The sequence below is a fragment of the Oryctolagus cuniculus genome, chromosome 10 (assembly GCF_051225735.1).
Source record: "Oryctolagus cuniculus isolate XC-2025 breed Fujian yellow rabbit chromosome 10, ASM5122573v1, whole genome shotgun sequence".
NCBI lineage: Eukaryota > Metazoa > Chordata > Mammalia > Lagomorpha > Leporidae > Oryctolagus > Oryctolagus cuniculus.
Genome location: NC_142876.1, coordinates 45978610 through 45991935, shown reverse-complemented (window position 1 = coordinate 45991935; position 13326 = coordinate 45978610).

Here is a 13326-nt window from a genome sequence, read left to right as displayed (position 1 = left end):
TGGGGAGAGGCCACAAGAGTGAAACCAAGGACGCTGATCTCTACCCAGCACCCACACAAGGCCACCCACTTTGCAGTTTAACTTGTGGTTAAAGCAGCCAGATAAAATCGGAGTCAGCCAAACCAGAAAGGTCTAGTTTATAGCCACACGCACGGAGCACTCTAAGGTATGCAACTCCCAGATGTCAATCACAAATGCCAATCATGAGTGTCAGGGCCACATCACTAGTCATCGCCCATCACACTGTGGGGATAAAAGCCCCAAACCAGGAAGAACAGTGCCACAGGCGCTCTCACTTAGCCTTTCAGCCCGCGGAATGTACTTGAATAAACTTCTGCTGTATTATCCCTACTTTCGACTCTCTGAACAGTAAATCGTTACTCTCTTGGTGAAAAAGAGTGGAGGCAGGCCGGCCACCTCTGGTATCAGCTAGAGTAGGGGGCGGGGCAAGGAATTTTTAAGTACTTCCCAAGAAAACCCTGAATGCAACCTGAGGCCATCCAGTGGGGCTGGGAGTCTGTATATAAAGATAATTAAAATCTTAATGAAGAATGGGATGGGAGAGGGAGTAGGAAGTGGGATGGTTTGGATGTGGAGGGTGGGTATGGGGGGAAGAACCACTATAATCCAAAAGTTGTACCTATTATATTTATTAAATAAAAGCTTTCTATATTAAAAAAACAGGAATGCAACCTCCTGTTCCATGAAATTATCCCTGTAATGTTAAACAGTCCAGAGACAGGGCCAGTCCCCTGGGAGTGAGTCCTCACTCTGACTGTAGAGAGTGTACTTTTGCTGTCTCAAGAAAATGCTTTCTGCTTGCTGTTCTCTGACTCATTCCTTCTTGTGGCAAAGTTCAGAACGGCTGGGGCTGGCATTGTGGCTTAGCAGGTAAAGCTGCCACCTCATAAAGGTGCTGGTTCGAGCCTCAGCTGCTCCACTTCCAACTCAGCTCCCTGCTAATGATCTGAGAAAAGCATCAGAAGATGGCCCAAGTACTTGGGCCCCTGCCACCCATGTGGGGGACCTGGATGAAACTCTTGAGACCATCTGGGGAATGAATCAATGGATGGAAGTTCTCTCTTTGTCTAACTCTGACTTTCAAATAAATAAATATATCTTAAAGAAGAAGAACCTGGCACTGAGCTGGTGTTGTGGTTCAGCAGCCCATAGAGGCGCCAGCTGGAGTCCTGCCTGCTCCACTTCGTATTCAGCTTCCTGCTAAAGCATCTGGGAAAATAGCAGAGGACGGCCTAAGGGCTTGGGCCCCTAGCACCCACATGGGAGACTGGGATGGAGTTCCAGGCTCCTGGCTTCAACCTGATAGGGGACTGGTCAGGGAGACAGGTTAGGTTCATTAGCTGGAGGCCACACTCCCCTTGCCCCCATGTAATCTCACCTGCATCCACCCAGACTATGTAACCACTCCCCTTCTGGAAGTGAGTAAGGGGCCTGGAGAGCACTGGGCCGGCCCCTCTCGCCTGCACACTCACTTGCTGGCGCTCTCTGGCCTGCTCCCTCTCCTGGTGGACCCCGGAAATGACTGGTATGGGGATCCCTGTTCACCCTTTCTGACTCACTCTCCCCCCAAAAAGACCTCATGTCCCTGTGCGTTCTTCTCACTGTCCTAAATAAACTTAATCATGCTGCATGCTGTGTTTGAGCCCCTGCTTAGAATTCTTCTCTATGTAAAAGGCAAGAGCCTAAAATGTTAATTTTAGTCTAACCTAGCCCACAACAAACCTGGCCCAGCCCTGGCCATTGCAGCCATTTGGGGAGTGAACCAGCAGATGAAAGATATCTCCCTTGGCCAGCGCCGTGGCTCACTTGGCTAGTTCTCCGCCTGCGGTGCCAGCACCCCGGGTTCTAGTCCCAGTTGGGGCGCTGGATTCTGTCCCAGTTGCTCCTCTTCCAGTCCAGCTCTCTGCTGTGGCCTGGGAGTGCAGTGGAGGATGGCCCATGTGCTTGGGCCTTGCACTCGCATAGGAGACCAGGGGGAAGCACCTGGTTCCTGGCTTCGGATCAGCGCCGGCCATAGCAGCCATTTGGAGGGTGAACCAACAGAAAAAGGAAGACCTTTCTCTCTCTAACTCTGCCTGTCAAAAAAAAAAAAAAAAAAAAAAAAAAAAGGATATCTCCCTTTCTCTCTGTGTGTAATTCTGTGCTTCAAATAAATAAACAAGTCCTTTTAAAAAAGGAACTCGTGCCACCAGGGGCTGCTAGGAAATTATTATGGTCAAGTGGAAAGCACAGGAATGAAATCAGTAGATCTTAATTCCAAACCAACAATTTGTGAGACCTGGGACACTTAAATCTATGGTCATTTCAGGATATTCATAGAATAACTTAAAATAGCTACCAGATATTAGAGTTTAATATGGATCAGGACTCATATTTAGCATCTTACAGACTTCAATTTATAAATATGTAAAATAATAAGATACATGAAATAAGACAAAACAAATGGTTCTCATAACAACTTCAGTAAAACCAAATGCATTAATTTTTATTCTCATAGCATTTTCTTGCTAGAACAAAGGAATGCATTTAACCCCATTTCATCTATAAAAATGCTTGAAAACCCCACCACTTGGGGCAAGTCTGCTTGAGCGAGTCCCAAACTGTACATCCCTCCCTCTCTTACTCCCACTCTTGTATTTAACAGAGATCACTTTTCAGTTAACTTTCAACACCTAAGAAAAAACCTAAAATCTTCAAGTCTTTCATACAGGCAACAGAATACAAAACATGGTTAATGCCATTCCTGAAAAATTCTCAGAGTAGCAAAGATTCCCCACAGAAATCAATGGTTCATTTAATAATGCAGAAACATTCCAGTAGATACAGTACACTGACAGCATCTTGGAGCTGTGCTAGGATTTTGTGAGGACTTGCTAGGTCACCGGGACACAGGCGGCTAACTTTACAGCTGGCAAGCTGAGCCCAGTAAAGAAGAGCCCTGAGCATGCCATGATGGAATCGTGTGGCCCAAGATTCTGCACTGGCTGTCACAGCCTGGCTCAGGACATCCTGAGATGGTAAGACCATGTGTTGTAAATTGTTAACTTCGATCAATGCCCATCAAGAGGGCATCCTGCCCTTTTACACCCACCTCCTAGCTGTGGATGTGGGTCTCTGCACATCGGCATGAGCCTCTCCCACCAAACAGCATCAACAGGCTGCTGCCCAGTGCCTGGGGGCTGACTGTCTTCTCAGACCCCTGCCCCTGCCCAAGCACACTTCTTCCCCGCCCCATCGCCCTTTTCTCTGCTATCTTGTCTCCTGCTCCATCAGTTGCCTCTTCACGTTATTGGGAGTAAAAAGCCCCAAGAACCTAACACATGTGATCTATGACAAAACATAGTTCAGGTTTATTTTGCTAAAAAAATCAATTTGAAAACTTAGTGGGACAATGAGAAGTGCAGCAAGTTCAGAGCAAAGATTAGCAGAACATTGTTCCTAAAGTTGTGTATTTTTTTTAATTTCTTCCAGCAAATCAATGTTGTGAGGGTTCCCTAGAATGGCAACAGAAAGTTAACCTTTGACAATCAGGCTACTGGGCTGGTGTTGTGATGTAGTGGGTAAAGCTGCCACCTGCAACACCAGCAGCCCATTTGGGTACCAGTTTGACCCCTAGCTGCTCCACTTCCAACTCAGTTCCCTGCTAATTCTCCGTGGGGAGCAGCAGAAGATGATCCCAAGCTTGGGATCCTGCACCCACATCAGAGACCCGGATGAATTTCTGGACTCCTGACTTTGGATCAGCCCAGTTCCAGCCATTGGCAACCATTTGGGGAGTGAACCAACAGATGGAACACCTCTCTCTCTCTCTCTCTCTCTCTCTCTTTCCCTGTGTGTGTGTGTGTGTGTCCCTCTCTGTTACTCTTTCAAATAAATAAACTTTTTAAAAGCAGAACAAAGAAAATCAAACTAATCCATTACAATATGAGTCCATGTTGCTGAAAGAAATAACTAAGCTATGCAAGCTTTTCTGTTTTGTTTTTTAGTGAGTAGTGCAGGATGTAGGAACTGAAGGGCAGCACGTTTTGCTTACCCATCTAAAGGTCTCCAGGGAAACTCCTACTGCTACAGAAAGGTGGGAAAGAGAAAAGCATAGGGTCAGCGTTTGGTGCGGTGGTCAGGAAGCCACCTGTGGCACTTGCACCTCATAGCACAGTGCCCACTGAGTCCCAGCTCCTCTGCTTATGATCCCACTTCCTGCTTATGTGCACCCTGGGAGGCAGCAGGGGGCAAGACTCAAGTAGTTAGGTTCTGCCATCCATGTGGGCGAGCTGGATTGAGTTCCCACTTCCCAGCTGCAACCTGGCCCAGCTCTGACTGAACCAATGGCTGGAAGATCTCTCTTTCTGATTTTTTGTTTCTCTCTCTGTCTCTCTTTCAAATAAAATGAAAATAAATTTAAAAAGCAAAACAGAGATAAGCATTATAAAGGTATTTATATATTATATTATTATTATTATATATATATATAGGTTACCTTCTTATTCTCTATTTGGCAAGGTATTAGGACCTAGCATGGTTATTGGTTCATTTAAACGTAAAGGCTATACCTTATGTGGTGGGAAGGCCACACAGGAGACAGCGTGGGGAGGAACTGGAAGGAAGCATTGGACCATAAATTCCAGGGGAGCTGGTGGGGAGCAGAAGGTCATAAATTCCAGGAGAACTTACTTTCTTTGTTCTCAAGGACCCAGCCCAGTCCAGGATGAGGCCTGTTCTGGAGTTACAGTAGGCAAGCCAGCCAGCGTACAGAAGCGAAACCGGCATTTAGCAAGCTAGGGACTCCAACTCCCACAGAATCACCCAGGGAGAAAGAAGTGCAGGAGACTGGAGGGCAAGAAGATTTTGCTTCTGAGTCCCTTCCGGTCTTTTCAGCTCAAAGCAATCAGCACACCAAGGCTCTTGCTTTGAGCTATTGTGTTCTGAGCCCCTGTGCCTCCATCCAGAGGATTCAGGTAGACTTGGGATTTAACATATATATTACTATATAATTAACTATAGTAAATTAATCCATATAATTTAATTATAAAAATTAAGTAAACTAAAATGCTGACAGAATCAGCTAAATATTATACTGTATGCATACCTACTTTAAAGTGGAAGATAAGGGAGTTGGTGTGAACAGATCCAGAAGTGAGACAGATTGGGCCAGGATTCATGATGTTACTTTCTTCTGGAGTACGGAAGTTTTTTTGTTTGTTTGTTTGTTTGTTTTGTTTTGTTTTGTTTTTGACAGGCAGAGAGGACAGTGAGAGAGACAGAGAGAAAGGTCTTCCTTTTCCGTTGGTTCACCCCACAATGGCCGCTGTGGCTGGTGCACCACGCTGATCTGAAGCCAGGATCCAGGTGCTTTCTCCTGGTCTCCCATGCGGGTGCAGGGCCTAAGCACTTGGGCCATCCTCCACTGCACTCCCTGGCCACAGCAGAGAGCTGGCCTGGAAGAGCGGTAACCGGGACTAGAACCCGGGGTGCCGGTGCCACAGGTGGAGGATTAGCCTACTCAGCCGTGGCGCCAGCCTGGGAAGTTCTTTTAAGATTTTTTTTATTTATTTGAGAGGCCGAGTTGTAGACAGAGAGAGAGAGAGAGAGAGAGAGAGATTTTCTATCTGTTGGTTCACTCCCCAAATGGCCACAATAGCCAGAGCTGGGCCTATCCAAAGCCAGGAGCTTCTTCCAGGTCTCCCACGCAGGGGCAGGAGCCCAAGCACTTGGTCCATCTTCCACTGCTTTCTCAGGCAATAAGCAGAGAGCTGGATCAGAAGAGGAGCAACTGGGACATGAACCGGTGGCCATGCCTCAGGCAGAGGTTTAACCTACTAGGCCACAGCACTGGCCCCAGGAAGTTCTTTTGACTTAGGCCCAACCATGATAAGAGTGGCAGAGGTTTCAGTTTCAGTTTTCATACTAGACCCTGATTATTAGTAAAGGCAATGTGAACCAGTGCGTTCTGAAGGATCCTGATGTTCTGTCTGGATTTAACACAACAGGCCCCATGCACAGGTGGTACCGTGGCAGCACATTTGCTCTCTACAGCAGGCCTCCTATCTGTGAGTTCTGTATCCATGGATTGAACCCACTGCAGATGGGAAATAGTTGGAAAAAAATAAACTTGAATCTGTCCTGAACATATAGAAACTTTTTTTGTCATTATTCTCTAAACTCTACAGAATAACATTGATTTACATAGCATTTACATCCTATTAGGTATTATAAAGAATCTGAGATGATTTAAAATACACAGGAGCAATGTGTATCAGTTATATGCCAATACTACACCACTTAATTAGAGGGACTTGAGCATCTGCAGTTTTGGTATCCATGAGGAGTCCTGGTACCGCTCCCTGGCAGATACCAAGGGACAAGTGCATTTCTATTCCAGGTAGCAAATGAGAGGTCTACTTTACCTGTAAAAGTTACAAACACTGACTTCATTTGTTAAAATCACAAAAATGAAGCACTCATTAATAATTCAGTTACTTAGTGTAATAGTTCTTAGATTATTTGATGAGCACATCACATAAAGGTCACATTCTAGCTATCTCAAGTAAAGTCTCAGACAATGTACAACAGGAACCACAGGGCATGAGAGAGGAATAGACCTTCAGTTATTTTTTAAAATTAATTTGAGAGGAGGGAGGGAGAGAGTGAGCGCTTCTCTCTGTTGGTTCACTCCCCCAAATGCCAGGAACCAGGAACCCAATCCAGGTCTCCCATGCGGGCAGCAGGGACCCAACCACCTGGGCCATCACTGCTGCTTTCCAGGGTATACATTAGCAGGAAGCTGGAATGGGGAGTGGAGCTGGGACTTGAACCCAGGCACTACATTTCAGAATGTGGTTGCATCAATCAGTGCCAATGTCAACTCCAAACTTTAAGTGATTCTAACCCTCCAGCTTCATATATTCCAGCTGAGATACCACCTGTTACAGAGCAAAGAGAAGCCATTCTCTCTGCTTATCTGAATTCTTGAGCCCTGGAAATTGTGAGCAATAATAACTGATTATCATCACACAAACTTGGAACCATTTGTAACTGCATAATGAACTTGAAATTATTAACACTGGAAAAGAGAATATCCCTCACCAAAAATAGATAAATGAGAATTCTAACTGAATTCATTTCCCCTAGAGACTAAATCTCTCTGGGACATTTATTATCAACTTGCTAACTCTACAAAGCTGAAAACCAGCCCTGGGTTGTGTTGGTCTCTATCTAGCTTGAGCTGACTCATCCACTACCACACTGTAACTACAATAGTTTCCTTACAAATAGAGGATGAAACTGAGCCCACATGTTAAATTTATAGCTTGATTTCAAATAAAGAATTCCTTTGATTAAGTGGTATTTGCATGGACCCATGGTTCTTTTCTGAAATCCCATCCTCAGATATGTGTGTGTGTGTGCGTGCGTGTGTGTGAGTATGTGAGAGAGAGAGAGAGAGAGAGAGAGAGAGAGACACTAATTACTTGAAAAGGGGGCCAAGGTAGATAAATGTAGGAAGTTGCCGATTGCAAATCAATCAGAAATAAAAACCGGAGAAGTCTTTGGGAGTGCTGATTCAGACACTGGCTGGGAGTCCCACAGTGCAGTACTGGGGTAAACACTCTACTTCAGCTTCCTGCTGATGCAGATCCCGGGGAACAACAGTAATGGCTCAAGTGATTGGGTTTTTGCCACCCACAGGGAGACTCGAACTGAGTTCCTGCCTCCGGGCTCCAGCTCTGACCCAGGCCAGCCTGGGTGTTGTGGTCACTTGGGGGACAAATTAGCAGATGGGAGCTCTCTCTCTCACTCTTTCTCTTTCTCTCTGTCAATCTGCCTCAAATAAATTTTAACAACTTTGAAAAAAAGACTCATCATCTTTGAAATGTTTACACAACAAAACAATAAATACTATTTACTTTAAATGGATCCACCTACTTATTACAAAAAAGATGAGTCCATAGCACCGAGTCATCCAGTATTACTTATGACCATCAGGAAAAGTTATTTTTCAAAAAGTACTTTATATCCTTTTCGACACTGTGAGGATATGGGGCAGTCAAAAACCAGCTCAGAGTTACTGAGAAATACTCCAGACTTTGGACCTCCACTGCACAGCTCTGGAATCTCAATGATCTGTTCCCCCAGGGGGGGGAGCAGGCCCAGGGAATACTGAATCAGAATATTCAGGCTCACACAGGACTCCTCTGATGCCAAAAGCCACTCTGAACTTTTACAATTAGAAAATTCTCTTTTCACTGAGAATTCTATGGGTAAAACGCAGTTAAGAATTTTTAATGCCGTCAGGGCTCAGAAAGGTGTGTCTGAAAGCATATTCTTACGCCCTGCTCATGCAGCCACCTCCCACACTCAGGCCAGGCAATATCAGAAAAGGCACCCAATGCCTACCAACCTCTTTCAATACGTTAATTTGCTGCTTCTATTTCTCTGACCATATACTCAGATCCCTAATGTTTTGCAGCATGACTGTATTTCAAGCAATACCAATTGTCCTCTTTTCCCCTCGCAGGAACACAGGGTCCGTTGTCCCTACGTGGTGGGCCAGTCAGGTTGACATTCCTGGAAGCATCCAGATTTCTTTAGCATTTCTCGGTTGCCAGTCCCACGGCATTTCTTTCATTCCCAACAAAAGCACTGAAGTCCCAAAAGCCCTTCCACGTGAAACACTGCTTTACCCATCAAGCAAAGGGGAGGAGGGCTTTGAAGGAAAACCACGAATTTCCTCATCGGAAGACATCAGACAAAATTGGAGGCTCTGGGATCTGCCACCCTCTCCCTCAAGGTTGGCAGCGGGGTAAAGACACAGAGGGATGAGTGCAAAGGTGACAACAGCCCCCTCCAGCCCTGTTCTCTCTTTTCCCACCTGTTCTCCTTGGTCACCCACAATGAATTTTCTTAGGAAGCCTCCTCTGGAGAGAATGGCACCCTTCTGCAAACTCAGCAATCCTGCAATATCTCTGTCCTCCATGAAGAAGGCCTCCCCAGAACACCTGGCACGCTAAGAGGGACTGATAGCAGCTGTTCGTGCACTGCCAGCAGGAGCACAGGCCTGGGAGGAGTGGATGCAGTCGGGGCCTCCTCTTGGGGTGTTTGAAGGCAGCCACAGAGAGACCCACAGAGGGCTGAAACACACGAGCGGCCATGGGAAGCAGCAGCGACAGTCACTACAGGAATCGGAGGCGGATCGTGGGCATCTGAACGGAAACCTCAGGAGAACAGGAAGTGGTGGGTGGAGCCATGAGGGAAGAGGCTGCCTGGCCCCCAAGGCAATGGAGTTCTGGGTCCACGGGGATGGATGTTCAGGGGCTGGGATGAGTTTTCTGCTTAACTTCCTGTATTTCCCATAATAAAGCCTCTGGAAATGCCCTGAAAACACCTAATTCACTCAATATTCTCTTCTCTTAAAAAAAAAAAAAAGGTTTATTTGAAAGGCAAAGTAGCTGAGAGTGGGGGAGAGGCCGTGATGGTCTGGGCAGGCCAAGAAAAGCCAGGAGCCAGGAACTCCATCCGGGTCTCCCAAGTCGGTGGTGGGGTCCCAAGCACTGGGCCATCTTCCACTGCTGTCCTAGGCTCCTTAGCAGGGAGCTGGAGCAGAGGACTTGAACTGAGGCTCATATGGGATTTTGGTGTCGCAGGTGGCTTAACGCCGGCCCCGATAGTCTTCTTTCCTTAAAAAGACAAGGCAAACACGATTGTTAGAGGAATGAGCCCTTTCAAGGGCCGTGACAAGAGCTTCCGAGGCATGATTTCCACCAGCACATCTCCTGCCATCACGGCAGTTTGCGATCGTCTATGCCTCTTCACAATGAACTTCATACAACTACCCCTGAAGAACCTTAAAAATCAAACCAAGATGGAGTGACCTAAGCCAATACCACTAAAAACAAGAAGTTACCTTTGCCCCAAATAAAATTAAAGTTTAAAAATTATAGTCCTAAACTTTTTCCCCCAAAGCTAAAATTAGGTGCAGCTATAAAAATAAGGGACCCTATGCTTAGCTAGCTGCGACACTTGTGCCTGGCTGTGCTAAGACCTAACCCAGTTTGTATGCCTCCTAATACTCAGATAACAGTGTGGGAAGCGGGACGCTGCTCTCCCTCCAGGGGAACGAAGGGAGCGAGACGTCGTCCCCCTCAGGGTGAACAAGATGACGCTGGCAGGGAAAGGAACTACTAAAGAAGTAAACAACAAAATGGCGACGAGGTGCATGCCTCCCATGTGATCCCGTAGCTGATTGGATAGAAGACGCATGCCCTTCACATGATCAGCTCACGGATTGGACTGCTGTGTGCATGGACACTATAGTGCTTTTGATTGGTCGCTGCGGGTATATAAACCGTGTGGCTTTGTGCTGGCGGCGCTCTCTGGACTCCCGAGTTCAGGAGGCCCGTCTGCACAGACGCCGAATAAATCCTCTTGCTTTTGCATCAGCTGGTCTGGACTCTGAGTCTTTGGGATGTGCCTCTCGACATGTTAGCATCCTCACTCCGAGGGTCTAACACCCCTTTTCACAGAACTTTCCACATTTACAACTTCTGTTCAAATGCTGTGCAGCCTTAGTCATAATTAGCTTTTTTTTTTAAGAATTTTTTTTATTTATTTGAAAGGCAGAGTTACAGAGAGGCAGAAGCAGAGACAGAGAAAGAGAGAGAGGTCTTCCATCTGCTGGTTCACTCCTCAGATGACGGCAATGGCCAGGGCTGGGCCGATCCAAAACCAGGAGCCAGGAGCTTCTTCCGGGTCTCCCATGCTGCTTCCCCAGGCCATAGCAGAGAGCTAGATGGGAAGTGGAGCAGCCGGAACTCAAACCAGCACTCACATGAGATGCCAGCACCGCAAGTGGCGGCTTTACCTGCTATGCCACAGCGCTGGCCCCAACATAATTATCTTTTTTTTTTTTTTATTTGACAGGTAGATATATAGATAGAGAGACAGAGAGAAAGGTCTTCCTTCCACTGGTTCACCCCCCAACTAGCCACCACAGCTGGCGCTACGCTGATCCGAAGCCAGGAGCCAGGTGCTTCTTCCTGGTCTCCCATGCGGGTGCAGGGCCCAAGCACTTGGGCCATCCTCCACTGCCTTCCCAGGCCACAGGAGAGAGCTGGACTGGAAGAGGAGCAACTGGGACTAGAACTTGGCACCCATATGGGCCACGGCGCCGGTCCAACATAATTCTCTTTAATGGCACAGCTAAATCTCCCAGTCATTTACTTGTCTGCTCAAATTCTGTGACTTACTTCTGTGACTTAATTCTGTGACAATCCTTCTGATTGAGGAACATTTAGGGGCCTCTATTATCAGTCCAGCAGGAGCAATGATTCCATTCTGGTTTCTCAAATTATTGACCAGCATCATTTCCTAAGAAATCGAGAGCTGAGCCTTAATGACTTTTTAGTTATGTCTCAGTCGCGTTTATTTAAAACACTGTGCACCAGAGGCGTATCTAAAGCCTCAGGTCACACTGAGAGATCTCCTTCAGGAAAGAATACCCTTCACTAAGTTTTTAACTTGGAGAACACACACAATTACCTATGACTGTAACACGTGACACCAGAAACCCCAATCGTCAAATTGTATACTAACGTTGAGAACGCGCGGGGTGGGAATTCTTTCATTTTCTGGTGACGAAGCGTAAGAAGGCTCTGAACTTCACAGTAAAGTCATCCGTGGATGGGGCAGGGCCAGGACACAAGGACACAGAATCCAGAGGCCCTGGTGGCCCCAGTCTGGACATAAGGTACCCTCACAAGCCCTGGCTCTCCGGGAACAAGTTTCGTAGGTTTCAAGTTGATCCATTCCCTTGTGTTCACACAGACTGTCTCCAACACAGGTATCAAATGTTGATTTCCTCCTTGCTAAATTACAATCACTTTCTAGTCCCTTGTTCCAGAAGTCTACATTTTACTAAACTTCAGGCACATTATTTATTTACAGTTCACCCCTTCATTCTCCATCCAATGTATATTTCTTCATGGAGACAGGTACAGGTCAAGGCTATCAGAGATTCAAATCACAGAATCCCCTGACTCCAACTCTCACACCACAAATGATAGTTGGATCTTAATTTTGCTTCCTTGTTAGCTTGACTGCAAGAAGCCAAAGATGAGATCTGCCAACATGAGCCTTCTGACCCTCTTCCCAGTGGCATTGCTTTCTGTGAATTCAGAAATGGAAATGCAGGACACATTCTCCTCAGTGCATGTGTGTGTGTGCACACCTCTGTCTGTACACGCGAGTCTCTTCCTACCTTTCAGTCCAAGCCAGATTTCTAAACAGTCAAGGCTGTGGAGCAGTCCCCCTTTTTTAAAAAAAAAAAATATTTATTTATTCGAAAGTCAGAGTTACACAGAGAGAGGAGAGGCAGAGGGAGAGAGAGAGGTCTTCCATCCGATGGTTCCCTCCCCAGTTAGCCACAATGGCCAGAGCTGCACCGATCCGAAGCCAGGAACCAGGAGCCAGGAGCCAGGAACCTCTTCCAGGTCTCCCACATTGGTACAGGGACCCAAGGACTTGGGCCATTTTCCACTGCTTTCCCAGGCCACAGCAGAGAGCTGGATCAGAAGTGGAGCAGCCGGGTCTCGAACTGGCACCCATATGGGATGTTGGCACTTCTGGCCAGGGCATTAACCCACTGCGCCACAGCGCTGGCCCCTGGAGCAGTCCCTTGAGAGCAGTGAAGTGGCCAAGGTAGGTAGCAACTCACAAGGGCTCTCAGGAGTGGCAGCAGGTCCTGAAGGGTTGACAGCCCACCTCCTGCAGTGCCTGGGCTTACAGCTTAACAAAGTGGCAACAGTGTAAGATTTAAGAAAATGTATGCTTTAAGAAAATTTCACAAGCAAAAACTTGAATTTAATTAACAAGTTGTATTTCAACCATAATCAGTTCCAACCAACTGGAGACCATGTTGTTTTAAACTTTTGTTTGTTTGAAAGGCAGAGTGACAGAGAGAGGGAGAGGTATCTTCCATCTGCTGGTTCACTCCCCAAATGCCCCCTGGAACTGAGGCTGTACCACATCAAAACCAGGAGCCGGGGGTTCCATCCGGGTCTTCCATGTGGGTGGCAGGGATCCAAGCACTTGGGCCATCTTCAACCGCCTTCCTGGGTGCATTGGCAGGGAGCTGTATTGCAAGCAGAGCTCCAGCTCCAGCTCAGGCACTCCCGTCGGGGAAGCAGGTGTCCCAAGCAGTGGCTTAACGTGCTGCACCAAATGCTAGTCCCACCACCATTGCAAATAATTTTAATTTTCCAAATAGCTATTTTTATGGATCACTAAATGAATATTCACATTTATGTATCTTAA